The following is a 14,866-nucleotide window of genomic DNA, read 5'->3' as shown; positions in this document are numbered from 1 at the left end:
CTGTCTCCCCGCTTCCCCGGATCCTTTGTGCACATTAAGCAGCTTTTGGCCTGGCGTTCTTGCAGAGGAGGAATGCAAGGTTTGAGGTGCTATGAATTCAGTCTGGTACAGGGAAAGAAGTCGCGTTCACTCAAAGACCTGTGCATCCCGTTCCGTTTTTCAAAGCTTCAAAAAGTCTGCTTTGTTTGTTGCATTTATTGTTTCCTTTTGTGAGTCAGAAGGCTTCTTCTTTTGCTGCCTCAAACAGAATCACAAAAGAAGCGAGAGGCTGTAAAACAGCAGCTTCCAAACGTTTTGAGGGAGTGTTCTTGTGCCTGGGTCCTGCTTCTAGTAGACATCTGGTTGGCCCCAGGGAGAAGAGGGGGCTGGATTAGATGAGCCACTGGCCTGGTCTAGGAAGACTCTTCTTAAATTCTAAAGGGTATTAGACAGAGTCTGGAAAGGTAAGGCTATCAGTGACTCCTAGACACAAGGACAAGGTTTTAGCTCCACTGTTTATCTCCACTCTTCTGCACATGTCCTCCTTGCATAAAGGTAAAGGTAAAGGTAAAGGACCCCTGGTTTTGAATTATGGTGCTGGAGGAGACTCTTGAGAGTCCCATGGACTTCAAGAAGATCAAACCTCTCCATTCTTAAGGAAATCAGCCCTGAGTGCTCACTGGAAGGAGAGATCCTGAAGCTGAGACTCCAATACTTTGGCCACCTCATGAGAAGAGAAGACTCCCTGGTAAAGACCCTGATGTTGGGAAAGATTGAGGGCACAAGGAGAAGGGGACGACAGAGGACGAGATGGTTGGACAGTGTTCTCGAAGCTACCAGCATGAGTTTGACCAAACTGCGGGAGGCAGTGGAAGACAGGAGTGCCTGGCGTGCTCTGGTCCATAGGGTCACGAAGAGTCGGACACGACTAAATGACTAAACAACAAAGGACCCCTGGACGGTTAAGTCCAGTCAAAGGCGACTATGGGGTTACAGCGCTCATCTCGCTTTCAGGCCACGGGAGCAGGCGTTTGTCCACAGACAGCTTTCTGGGTCATGTGGCCAGTAGGACCAAACCATTTCTGGCACAACGGAACACCGTGACGGAAACCAGAGCGCACAGAAACGCCGTTTACCTTCCCGCCGGAGCGGTACCTATTTATCTACTTGCACTGGCGTGCTTTCGAACTGCTAGGTTAGCAGGAGCTGGGACAGAGCAATGGGAGCTCACTCCGTTGTGAGGATTCGAACCTCCGACCTTCTGATTGGCAAGCCCAAGAGACTCAATGGCTTAGACCACAGAGGCACCCACGCTCCTTCTCCTGGTGTGCTTCTCATTGGCATCAGGTGTTCCGCTGTGAGAACAGGATGCTGGACTAGATGGGTCATTGGACTGCCCCAGCAGGGCTCTTCTTATGAGATCACAGAATCATAGGATTGTAAAGTATTTAAGAGGTCATCTGCTCCATGCAACCACAGCACCTATCTCCTATAAATAAATTCAAATGTGTATCCCATTTAGCGTAATTCAGTGTGGCTAGAAGTTCAGACACACATGCTGCACATCCCCACTTCCTGAACCAGGGAGGGGGAAACAAATGCTGGCTGCCTTCTTGAGCTGACCTACTAAACGTCCTGCCATGTGAACCTTATACTGTACTCTTAGGGGTGCTGACTTCACTTCCTCTTCCTTCTTTTCTATGCCTCTCTTGTGAGAAGAGACATCTCTCTTTTGAATCTCTCTCCATCCGAGATGCAAGAGCAGGGAAGGCTCAGTGCATCACCACCACCTTGGTTAGAACGAAGATCTTTCCTCTATCAAGTTATGTATTTCCTACAATAAATGTAGCTGTATTATTTTCCAAACTCAAGAGTCTCAGTGTGCTTCTCCAGCAGGAATTCAATTTTCCGTTCAGCTCCTGTCAGCATTTTAACTCCAAAAAGCAAACATGAAAACCCAAGATCTCCTTACTGGGTGTAGGGCATCAATTTGCGGAACTACCTCTTTTTAAAGCAAAAAAAAATTTTTTTTTCTTCCAGTAGCACCTTAAAGACCAACTAAGTTAGTTCTTGGTATGAGCTTTCGTGTGCATGCACACTTCTTCAGATTTTTTTTGCTTTGACTATGGCAGACCAACACGGCTACCTATCTGTACCTCTTTTTAAAGAATTGTTGGAATTGCAGCTTTTGAGAATACTGGAAGTTCTTTGAAACTTTGGGGATTCCCAAGAGTTCTTGACTGCGAAACCCCTTCCCCCTCTGATTTTCTTAAGATTTTTAGTATAAAGACATCATGTCAGGTCTCTTGAAAATGAGGAAATGAAAGCCACTTCTCTGGAAGCTGTTTCTGTATCTGTTTCAGCAGCATCTTTCATATAGCAAAGGACTTTTCTGAAGGTCTTTTCATAGCGTTCTCCTGCTGGATATCCTGTCTGCATCACTTTTATTAGAAGTAGGATATCTGTTGCATTAGCCAGGATAACCTTTACCCTAATCTACCCATTATAGACCTTTAACGGTGACAATAGCAATCTTTCATTTCGCAGTATAAATAAACCCAGCTGCTATCTCGAAACAGAAGGCAGAAATGAACAAGCAAGACTTGTCAAAAGATTAGAGCAATTTATACTTGCCATGTTTCCTGCTATTATTTCTCTGGAAGCGGCTGCCAAGATACAGCCCACTGTTAGCATGTTGCCTGTTTTGTTTACATCTTTCCTTCTCTTGTCCCCCCTCCCCTTTTAAACATAACACCAAAATGCAGCTGTGGTGAGTACTCTATCCAGTTAGCACAGCAGCCCCCATGGGAGTTAATACTTAGGGAAGAGCAGCAACCCAGAGATAGAGCATGAGCTTTGCATGCAGCGGATCCCAGGTTCAATGTCTGACATTTCTAGGTAGAGATGGGAGCATCCCATCTGAAGTCCTGCAGAGCCATTGCTAGTCGGTGTACTGAGCTAAATGGACCAGTGGTCTGACTTGGTATAAGCTATATCCATGGTGGCGCTGTGGTCTAAACCACTGAGCCTCTTGGGGTTGCTGATCAGAAGGTTGGCGGTTCAAATCCCCATGACGGGGCTGTGGCGATCGCACAGGGTCCCCAGACGTTTCACAGTCTATTGATCCCTGTGCCACCATTTTATTTCTCGCTGACCACCCAAGCCCTACCTGGTACAATACTGAGCCCAGGCAGGGTTAAATTGGAACATAAACTTCTGTTTATTTATTGCAGTTTAACAAGCGTGTGGTTTCATAAACGGTATCGGTCAATTACAATCATGGGGTGCCTATCCAGACCTATAACTTCCGCTACCTGCTCTCACTCACTAAACCACTTCTCAGATATTTACTTGTCTTCCTAGCCTCTAACTGTCCCTGACTCAGCTTATTTCGCTACACTAACTCAACCTACCCACAGACTCTATCCCAATTCACTCCCACTCCAACCAATCACCCAACTCCCAATGAACTTCCCCCCTTCGCCCCTCCCCCTGGGTTCTGATTGGGTAACCTGTTTAAGTAGTTCACCTCCAACACTCTCATATGTTAATGTCACAGGGGCGAGCTCCCGTTGCTCTGTCCCAGCTCCTGCCAACCTAGCAGTTCAAAAGCACGCCAGTGCAAGTAGATAAATAGGTACCGCTGCAATGGGAAGGTAAATGGTGTTTCCGTGCTCTCTGGTTTCCGTCACGGTGTCCCGTTGCACCAGAAGCGGTTTACTCCTGCTGGCCACATGACCCGGAAAGCTGTCTGTGGACAAACGCCAGCTCCCTTGGCCTGGAATGAGATGAGCGCCGCAACTCCATAGTCGCCTTTGACTTAGGAGCTTAACCGTCCAGGGGTCCTTTACCTTTTATTTCCCCCTACCTTTTTATATATTCCTATACATAGGCACCTACTCCCTGAGTGCCCAAGCACCCACAAAATTCCCCATGAAGGGACTGGGCACCCACAAATTTCGGTGCCAGGGCCATGCACACTGCATGGCACCCATGGCCCTGGGCACCCACGCTTGCGGAGCCAAGTTGGCACTCCTGTTCCAATACCACCTCTTTCGGTAGACTGATTTTGTTACCCCGGATAAAACTAGTGATTTATTCAAATACATGAAGCTATCTTGTATGAAGACCTGGTTCTCACTGAGTAAAAGTGTCTAGGATGAACTATGTTATGAACCTGGGGGTGGGGCTCACATGGCTGAATGGTCCTCCCTAGAAGAACAAAGGCTGCACACTGAAAGCTAGCAGTTCAGGAGACTAGGCTGAAAGGATCCTATAAGGTGCTAGCAAAGTTGTCATTGGAGCACTGATTCTGATGTAACCAAAAGGGCACCATCCACACACAAGAGGTTGAGATAACCTCAAGGGTTGTAGAAGTGATATATAAATTTGCAGGGTGGAGACTTAGTTGATGCTGAGTGTCTGTTGTGGGGAGGGGGGGGATGGGAGAGCAAATGAAAGAGCAATGACTGCTGGCTGGCACATTGAAAAGGAGAACTCCACAAGCACAAGTCTCACTTAAGGCTCCCAAATTTATGGTCCCTGTTTAATCAACCGTTCCTATTTTTGCCTTTTTGGTTCTTCGTCAACATTTTGTTAGCGTCACGCTTCAAATTTCAGTTCCTGTTCAGAGTTCTTAGAAGTTAAATCTTAGAGAGATTTATAGGAATCCAGGAATTGCCTCGTAAGGGATTTTTAAAAAACAACCCATGATGGTGATGATTTATTTATTTCATTTACGGATTGCTTCCCGCCAGACACCCCGAAGCAATTTACAATAACACATGTAAAAACGGTTATAACAAAACAATTGTAAGTATAAAAACAGTTTCAAGCAATAACGGCCCATACATAAAATCGATTCAAGTCCAGCAGACAGCAGCTGGGATAAAGATTTTTAGAAGGATTGCATTTGGACCATTGTTTTTTTAAGTGTAGAATGAAGGTCTGGTGGTGGAGGGAAGCAAATAAGCAGGGATGTGGCAACAGACGTTTATAAAATTACGTGGTGGAAAGAAAGTGGAAAAACAGGTGGTTTTCTCTCTCTCCCATAATACCAGATCAGGGTTTCCCAAACTTGGGTCTGCAGCTCTTTTTGGACTACAATTCCCATCATCCCTGACCACTGCTAGCTGGGGATGATGGGAGTCGTAGTCCAACAACAGCTGGAGAGCCAGGTTTGGGAAACCCTGTACTAGATCATCCAATGAAACTGACCAGCAGGAGATTCAGGACAAACAAAAGCACTTCTTCAAACATCGCAGTTAAACTATGGAACTCACTCCCAACAGTGATGATCCCCAGCTAGGATGGCTTTAAAAGGATTGGACACATTCGTAGAGGACTAGGCTGTCAATGGCTATTAGGCATGATGGCTGTTGCTCTGCTGCCATTATCAGAGGCAGGAATGCTTCTGAATCCTAGTTGCTGGAAACCACAGGAGTGGGGAGGGGTCTCTTGTGCTCAGGCCCTGCTTCCATCTGGTTAAAGGTAAAGGGGACCCCTGACCGTTAGGTCCAGTCGTGGCCGACTCTGGGGTTGCAGCACTCATCTCGCTTTATTGGACGAGGGAGCCGCCGTACAGCTTCCGGGTCATGTGGCCAGCATGACTAAGCCGCTTCTGGCGAACCAGAGCAGCTCACGGAAACGGCGTTTACCTTCCTGCTGGAGTGGTACCTATTTATCTACTTGCACTTTGACGTGCTTTCGAACTGCTAGGTTGGCAGGAGCTGGGACCGAGCAACGGGAGCTCACCCCGTCGCGGGGATTCGAACTGCTGACCTTCTGATCGGCAAGCCCTAAGCTCTGTGGTTTAACCCACAGCGCCACCTGCGTCCCCCATAGCACCACCTGCATCCCCCCATCTGGTTAGCCACCGTGAAAATAAGAGGTTGGACTAGATGGGCCACTGGCCTGATCTAGAAAGCTCTTATGTTCTTATCTTATGTGTGATTTTTATGGAAGCCACCATCACAAGTTGTGGGGGCAGCTGCTGTGGCTTAGATGGCATTGAAAGAGAACTGGGCAAACTCCTGTAAGGAAAAGGGTGTCAGTGACTCAGATCAAGCTCCCAGACAAAGAGGCCCTGTGCTGCTAAGCTCCAGTTGCTGAGAACAAGGCCAGGGGGGCAGTTGCCTTCATGTCCTGCCTGTGAGCTTCCCAGGAACATCTCATGGGCTCTTCTGCCCCACAGGAAGCTAGACTAGATGAATCACTGGGCTGATGCAGCAGGTCTCTTGGTAGGTTTCCTTGGCATCAGGAACTGGCTGTAAATGATTGTTTAAGGCACAGCAGGAGTGCACAGAATCATCGTATATTTTCGACTTAAAAGCAGACTTTTTAAAAAAGGTAGGGGAGCTTCATCATCCATCACGAAAAGCATCAAAGGGAATGTCCAACGGGGACCAGTGATAACACTAGTTCACATTTTGTGCATCACAACAGCAGGTGATGTGCTATTTGGAGACAGCATCACTTATTCTTACTTAGCAAAGATTCCCCCTTTTAATGCCAAATCCCTTCGACACAAGCGGTTCCTTGCAAGAATGTATATTGCGAGCAGCGAAGGAGCATCTGATGTGCATTTATGTTTCACAGACATAATTATGTAGAACACCTTCCATTTTCTCTTCTTTTGCAAGACTTTTCAGGGAATCTTCTTCCTCCAGTCTTCAGGGTGAAACCTTTCACATGGTCTTCTTACAATGCAGGACTGCTGCCCTTTCAGGAAATGCCTAGCTGCTTACACTGCCTGAAGAAGTAGGTGCCTTGCTAAACAAATTTAGGATGTGGGGAGGCAATGGGCCCAGAGCCATTGTTCTCTATTTCACTTCACATGCTAGAAAGAGTTCCATTGACTATATACTATACACAGATACTGAGATTCCCTCCTGATCTCAGAAAATTAAGCCAGATTTGCTTCTGTTACATCCCCCCCTATTAGCTCGTTTTCTGTATACAGTGTGTTACATCCCCCCCTATTAGCTCGTTTTCTGTATACAGTGGTACCTCATTTTAAGAACAGCCCTGTTTGTGAACTATTCGGTTTAAAAACTCCACAAAACCGGAAGTAGTGTCCCGGTTTGCAAACTTTACCTCGGTCTAAGAACGGAATCTGAATGGTGGAAGGGCACCGGAGGCGGGAGGCCTCATTAGGGAAAGCGCACCTCGGTTTAAGAACAGTTTTGGTTTAAGAACGGACTTCCGGAATGGATTAAGTTTATAAACCGAGGTACCACTGTATTTTGATTGCTCATGTTGTTGCTTTGGGGGGGGCCGGGCTTTCTTCCCTGCTGTGTATCAGCTGGAAACTGGATTCCCACATACAGTGGTACCTCGGGTTACATACGCTTCAGGTTACAGCCTCTGCTAACCCAGAAATAGTACCACGGGTTAAGAACTTTGCTTCAGGATGAGAATAGAAATTGTGCTCTGGCGGCACGGCAGCAGCAGGAGGCCCCATTAGCTAAAGTGGTGCTTCAGGTTAAGAACAGTTTCAGGTTAAGAACGGACCTCCGGAACGAAGTAAGTACTTAACCCGAGGTACCACTGTACTGTGTAGTATACTGTGGAAGCAGAGGGATAGTTTGGCACCCAGTTACCAACAAGCATCCTGATGGTTTTCACGCCCCGCCAAGCTTTTAAAGATGAGGCATGATCTGCTCTTTAGTGAGACTTTGCAGGAAGCTTGGGATTGCGAACCACACTTCTCCGGGATGGGAAAGTCTGCTGCTCCCACCTGATGGTTTCAGGATTCCTAAGCCTTTAAAGCCTTTAAGACAGCATCTTAAAAAGCAGAGACATCACCTTGCCAACAAAGGTCCCTATAGTTAAATCTATGGTTTTTCCAGTAGTGATGTATGGAAGTGAGAGCTGGACCATAAAAAAGCCTGATCGCCAAAGAATTGATGCCTTTGAATTCTGGTGCTGGAGGAGACTCTTGAGAGTCCCATGGACTGCAAGAAGATCAAACCTATCCATCCTTAAGGAAATCAGCCCTGAGTGCTCACTGGAAGGACAGATCCTGAAGCTGAGGCTCCAATACTTTGGCCACCTCTTGAGAAGAGAAGACTCCCTGGAAAAGACCCTGATGTTGGGAAAGATGGAGGGCACAAGGAGAAGGGGACGACAGAGGACGAGATGGTTGGACAGTGTTCTCGAGGCTAACAACATGAGTTTGATCAAACTAAGGGAGACAGTGGAAGTCAGGAGTGCCTGGCGTGCTCTGGTCCATGGGGTCACAAAGAGTCGGACACGACTAAACAACAACAAATCCTTTAAAAAGGCCAGCCCTAGACTGCCATGTGCTGCCTTTCAGGATGGTTCAAAAACTACAGCCGGTGCAGAATGCAGTGAGTCGCACTGCTGGTGGAAAGTAGGTGGTACCAGTATGGCGCCAGTATGAGCATAACTGCACTGGCTGCTTATACATTTCTCTGCCCAGTTCAAGGTCTTGCTTTTCACTTTTAAAGGCTTCTGTCTCAGAACCACAATAGCTGACTGACCACCTTTTCCAACAATGGTGTAGTGATGAGTGTTTGATTAGGACCTGGAATAGGGACGTGGGTGGCGCTGTGGGTTAAACCACAGAGCCTAGGGCTTGCCGATCAGAAGGTTGGCAGTTCGAATCCCCACAACGGGGTGAGCTCCCATTGCTCTATCCCAGTTCCTGCCAACCTAGCAGTTCGAAAGCACTTCCAAGTGCAAGTAGATAAATAGGTACCACTCTGGCGGGAAGGTAAACGGCGTTTCCGCACGCTGCTCTGGTTCGCCAGAAGCGGTTTAGTCATGCAGCCCACATGACTCGGAAGCTGTACGCCGGCTCCCTCGGCCAATAAAGCGAGAGGAGCGTCACAACTCCAGAGTTGGCCACGACTGGACCTAATGGTCAGGGGTCCCTTTACCCTTTAGGACCTGAAATACCAGGGTTCAAATCTTCTCAGCCATGAAACTCACTGGGCAACTTTGGGTCTACTGTTGTCTCTCAGCAAAACCCGACTCACAGGTTGATGAGAGTATGAAGCACATACACCACATCAATGGGACCTAAGATAGTCTGGATCCAACTCTATCGCAGAGAGGGGAGATCCAAATACTTCTGCCCATTAAAAACAAAAAGCCTCTTTCCACCATTTAACTCCGGGGAATTTACTTTCATTTAATCAGTCACTCGAGCTTGTCAGGCGAAGAGCGGAGACACCTGCCATTGAGTTGGAAGGAATTCAGGGAGACAGGCAGTGCTTGGTTTGTTTTCATTTGATTTAAAGCTAAAAAAGAAAAAAAGAAAAAGTACCAGCAAAGGAACAGGAGCAATTATGCCACATAAAGGTATTGCGTCCGCTCTGGAAACCTAGGTATACTACTGCCTTTAGCGGATGATGGCTAAAGTATGTTGTTGCACAAGGCCACTGTGTTCATTCTAGCATACTCTCCAATACTCTCAGGGATATGCTTTTAACACCTATATTTTTCATTCCTGGGATCACTTTGCAAGTTGCATTCCCTCTACTATTCATACATTCGTGAAGGCTCTTTGCCTTGTGTGTGCTACATTAATTTACTCTGCATCCGTCCACTAATATAAAAGTTTGTTTGCTAAAATAAATACCAGATAAAACATAACTGCTGTATCTCACCAATGGTTTGGAACAGACATCAGTTGGGTTGGGATGTGGCTCAGCATCCAGCCCCTTTGCTCCTCTTCTTGATGCAAGTGAGCAAACAAACCAGAAAACCTTCCACTAACTTCAGCTTCCCACCCAAGCCCAGATTTGAAATATGGCAGCCCTAGGTCAACAGTCTCAGAAAAAGCCAAGACATTAAGCCAACTGCAGGCCACGGCTTCCTTCTTTCCACCCTATTTGTGGGCTGAGAAATGGAAAGGGCAGGACAAACTGTTTTAATGAATTTCTCCACAGAGGAGAATAAATTCTCCAACAAATTCTCAGTGGCAGTAACTACCTCTTTCTTCCCCTAAGGTTTTTAATTTTTTTGCCGCTGCTATAAAGGTGCCTGTGTTGGGAGCCTGGCCTCCATTTCACATCCTCAGAAATGTCCCGGACTAAGCATCATTGTGAGGCACGGTGGCAGGGGAAATGGCAATTGCAACAAGACTGGTGGCGCATAGTACGAAAAAATTCTGCAGAAAGTAGCCTTTTTCCAAGAATGGGTTGACGAAATTAAGTATCTCAAGTTTCACAGAAACCTCCAATGGAAAGCTTTCGTCTTATTAAACACATCAGTCATTCACTCTAGAATCACAGCCAAGAAAACTCCTAAAAGGTAGCAGAGGTGCAATTATAAAGGGGTGTCCGCAGAAGCAGAGCATTTACTTAGGGAAGTTCCTGAAAGCCTGGTTAAGTTACTATCGATGTTCTTGGGAATCAGAAGCCGTGTGCTTCCCCAAAACAGCCAGGATCATTAATATTTGGTCTTTGACTCACTTCTTTCACTGTGCCAAATTACAAGCGGTAGTTATGGAACTGAAATACTTGCAATGACTGGAGCTCAGCCTGCAATCAAGGAAAGGGCTCCCCCCACTGAATTCACATTGTCCTTCTAGTACTTAACACTTATTAATGTTTCCTGTTGGCAAAATTCATATTTCTAGAATGCCAGAAGTTTTTAAGGACGCACTGTATTTTAAGGCTTCTCTCTAGAATCAGCGTTGGTCTCCAACTGTGATTTTTTATTTATTTATTTTTTGCAAGATAGAAAACTGTGGCCAATGAAGTAATTTTCCATCCAGACTTTTAATGCACGACTGTCAAAACCGGTTGGCCTAGAGGCAAGCAAAGCACAATTTTAAATGCTTCATTACCCTATGCCCAAGGGCTAAAAATGAAGTATGATTTCTATTATTTCCCATATTGGGGGCGGGGGGGGAAATCACACAATGGTACACCATTACATATCACACATACATGTGACTACTTTTGCTGGTGTAGAATCTACACTCTAGATCATGGGTCGGATCAGGCCCAATTGCCTTCTAAATCCGACCCGCGGACGGTCCGGGAATCACAGCGTGGATCGCCAGCGCACGAGTTCTTTCCCTCTCACGGTGGAGCCTCCTCCTCCTCCGTCCCTCCCTCCCTCCTCCTGGCTTCTCCGCGCCCTGCCTAGAGGAGGAAGGGGGCTGGGCTTTGTTGCTGCCAGACCCTCTCCGGAGCCATTTCGCACACCGCTCATCATTGTCCCACTGCCACCACCATTTGCAAGACACAGGAGCCGCAGTTAGCTAAGCACCCCTCTCGAGCGGCCACCATCTAAAGCAGCCCCTCTCCAGAGCCCTTTCGCACGTCGCTCATTGTCCCTCCACTGCCATTCATCCCCCCCAAAAAAATATAGTCCGGCTCCCCACAAGGTCTGAGGGACAGTGGACCGGTCCCCTGCTGAAAAACTTTGAGGACTCCTGCTGTAGATGCTATTGGAGTCCACTGGACACTGAGGCTTCTCATGCACTTGTCACATGATAGCATGTCACAGTATGTGAATAGCATTCAGTTATGCAACTCTCACCAATGGATGAGGTTCACCGCCTCAACTACAGTTTGCACAAACTACACCTAAGGCTGTGGATCCATGCACTGGCTCCCTGCTAAGCTGTTAAGAAACTTGAGAACCATGCTTGCATGTTCCATACTCAAATGCTCTCTGCTTCCCAGAACAATTTCTTTAACTGTGGCTATGAATTCTGTCTGCTTAGTGCTAACCATTTTTTGTTTGTTTCTAAAGCAGGGTATTTAACCATACAGTGGTACCTCGGGTTACAGACACTTCAGGTTACAGATGCTTCAGGTTGCAGACTCCGCTAACCCAGAAGTAGTACCTCAGGTTAAGAACTTTGTTTCAGGATGAGAACAGAAATTGTGCGGCGGCAGCGGGAGGCCCCATTAGCTAAAGTGGTACCTCAGGTTAAGAACAGTTTCAGGTTAAGAACGGACCTCCAGAACGAATTAAGTTCTTAACCCGAGGTACCACTGTAGTTTGAAACAGGTTCCAGGTCCTGGGTTAAGGTTGGGGAAATTATTTATCAATATTTCTTGCTATCCTGGCTTTCCTCGAAAGAACTAAGGGTGGTCCTTCTTCCCCTAGCCTAAGACCAAAAGACTGTGGCTGACCCAAAGTCACCCAGCGAATATCACAGCTGAGTGGGGATTTGAATGTTGGGGTCCCCATCGTCTGATGCTTTAGCCACAGTTCTACAACAGAATTGCTCCTGGGAGGCCGCATTCCCAAGGTGCATGTTTGCTTACACCTGAACCAGCATTATACCCGAAGCAGCTCAATGTGCATCCTTCTCAGGTTATCAGGTATCCTTATCCTATTGGAAAGTCTAGAAACAACAATACATATGTTTGGGTGAAGGCACCTAGTTCACACCTCACACAATGCATCTCTGCCTATTCCCCATAAATGAGCCACTGTTCCCATTAATGAGTCAACTGGCCAGCTCGCAACATGAAACAGAATGGAGAATTTCTTAGCTTTTTTCACCCCCCTTTAAATCTCAACATACCTAATAAGGACGGCAAATAATTAAGAATTGTCTATCACAGCAAACAAGTACTGTGTGCAGGGGAAAATATTTGGCAGCTCCTACATAATCCTTTGGGAATGTCTCTTTTTGCATTCAGACACCGCAAAATGGAATGCAGATGCATAATAGGGCATAAGCTGATTTGTTAGTGCCTTAACTATTTTGTTTTTTAAACTTCCAGCCGAAGCCAAAAACATCAACATGAACATACAACTATAAAGAATACTATAATTTTTCCACAAAAGAAAGTTCAGTGCTCTCAAACCTGCCGCCTCTGAACAATAAAGAGTTGAGTCTGAAGAAATAAAGGTAATACTTTTTCATATTTGATGGAAGAATGTAGGAGGAAAATGCACACTGGCACCTCAAAGCATCCATTTTCCAACATTCACTAGGAGAGCTACATCATTCTGGTAATTTCCTAGTAATGTCACTTTCCCAGTAGGAATGTTATGAAAGTAATAATAATAATAATAATAATAATAATAATAATAATAATAATAATTTATTATTTATACCCCGCCCATCTGGCTGGGCTTCCCCAGTAATGTTATAAAAGGTTTATAACCTATTGCATCAAACACATGTAGTTGGGCGAGGCATGGAATAATTGCCTGAGATTCCGTCTCTCTGCCCCACTATAAGAGCTGCTGCCACCAACGGAAAGCTTTTGATCCTGTGGAGAAATCTTACTGGCGCAATCAGGAGACAATTATAATCAATTCATGCCTCCCCTCTAAAGCCCTGTGTACCCTAAAAATCTGCTGGGGCGGCTTGATATTCTATTGAATAGTATGGAAGGTGGCATGGGGGAAAGGAAAAGGGATGGAAACTCCTCCCTTCTTCTGATGGCAGAGTACCCTTTAGTAGATCTTTGCTCAGGGGATGTTCCTGTTGCCAGAGCAACATCTGGATTGCTGCTATTAAAAGTTTTCAAAATGATTGTTTCAGTGCTAGCCAGGCAAATTGTTTGCCCAGAAGTGCCTGGGTGGGCAAACATGCCTGCAGCTAAAACTGAGCACTAGAGCAGATTATTTAAAGCCCTAAACCAAGTTAGTATAAGGCCCCCTTCCACATACTTGGACTTGAACAAGCCTTGAGATTGCCATTAGAGGTTTTGATGTCTGGCCCATCATTAGTAAAAGAGATAACTGTTGAACAACTCGTCCATAGCAGCACTGAAGTTGTAGAATTCTCTTCGAAAGGGGGTTCACCAAGGTCCCTCTTTCGCTTTTTAAGAGGTTGCTGAAAACCCTTTAAGTGCATCAGGATTCTTACGACTGATTTCTACTGTTTTTATGTTGTTTGCTTTTAATGTTGCTGGTTTGTGTTTATTTGAAATCTCTCTCTCTCGTGTGTGTGTGAACAACTTGGGGAGGGGACGAAACTATTTCTAAAAGTGGTATACAGTGGTACCTCAGGTTAAGTACTTAATTCATTCCGGAGGTCCGTTCTTAACCTGAAACTGTTCTTAACCTGAAGCACCACTTTAGCTAATGGGGCCTCCTGCTGCTGCCGTGCCGCCAGAGCATGATTTCTGTTCTCATCCTGAAGCGAAGTTCTTAACCTGCGGTAATATTTCTGGGTTAGCGGAGTCTGTAACCTGAAGCGTATGTAACCTGAGGTACCACTGTATAAATATATTTTCAGGTGCAAAATGTGGTGTTAAAACATGGCATATATACAATAACGGTAAAATAAACCATGGATAATCGGAAGATTAATAGAGTAATAAAATTGTAGAGCTGGAAGAGACCCTGAGGGTCACCTAGCCAACTCCCAGCAATGCAGGAATCTCAACTAAGGCATTAATGCATTTTTTAAAAATGGAAGCGAACCAATCAACTGCTTTAAAAAAATTGTCATGAACTCTACCGGCTGCGGCAGCCCAAGTACGGAGGGTGTGGTGGTGTCAATAGTGTGGACTGAGAAGACACTGGCCATAACAACCAGAAACCCCCGAGACCAAGCCCCTTTCCACAGAGGGCATTGCATCCTCCAAGGGACTCACATTCCACCAAGCTGGCTTTTCACATACAGACAGTGGGCTCAGTATGAGATCCTGGCAGGGGTGTTGCGTCCCATTTCGCCACTTGAGGAGAAACAGGAAGTGCCGCCCAGCTCCACCTCTAATTTTCAGCAAGTTCTCATGAGATCTCGCAGAAATCCCCCGAGATCATCTTGCACTCTACAAGATCTCTCGAGATTTCGGTGAGATGCTGCCGGAAAGCAGTGCCAATGGTGCAGCTGCTGCTTCTCTGCCAGGGCAGGCACCTGCGGGAATGCTGCCTCGGGGGCTGCTTCACCCTGTTTCATGGGCACACTGGCCTTAGATCCTGCAGAGGC

General features: G+C 46.2%; 1 long non-coding RNA gene across 1 annotated transcript in view; it reads left to right on the top strand.

Annotated features, from left to right (window-relative positions):
- Positions 1-14,866, top strand: part of LOC310751483 — a 363,050-nt gene that overhangs the window by 293,836 nt on the left and 54,348 nt on the right. The window lies entirely within an intron of this gene.

The sequence above is a fragment of the Podarcis filfolensis genome (genome assembly GCF_964270895.1).
Source record: "Podarcis filfolensis genome assembly, chromosome: 16".
Taxonomy (NCBI): Eukaryota; Metazoa; Chordata; class Lepidosauria; order Squamata; family Lacertidae; genus Podarcis; species Podarcis filfolensis.
Note: the sequence above shows the minus strand (reverse complement) of the source record. Positions and strands in the feature narration are given on the sequence as shown.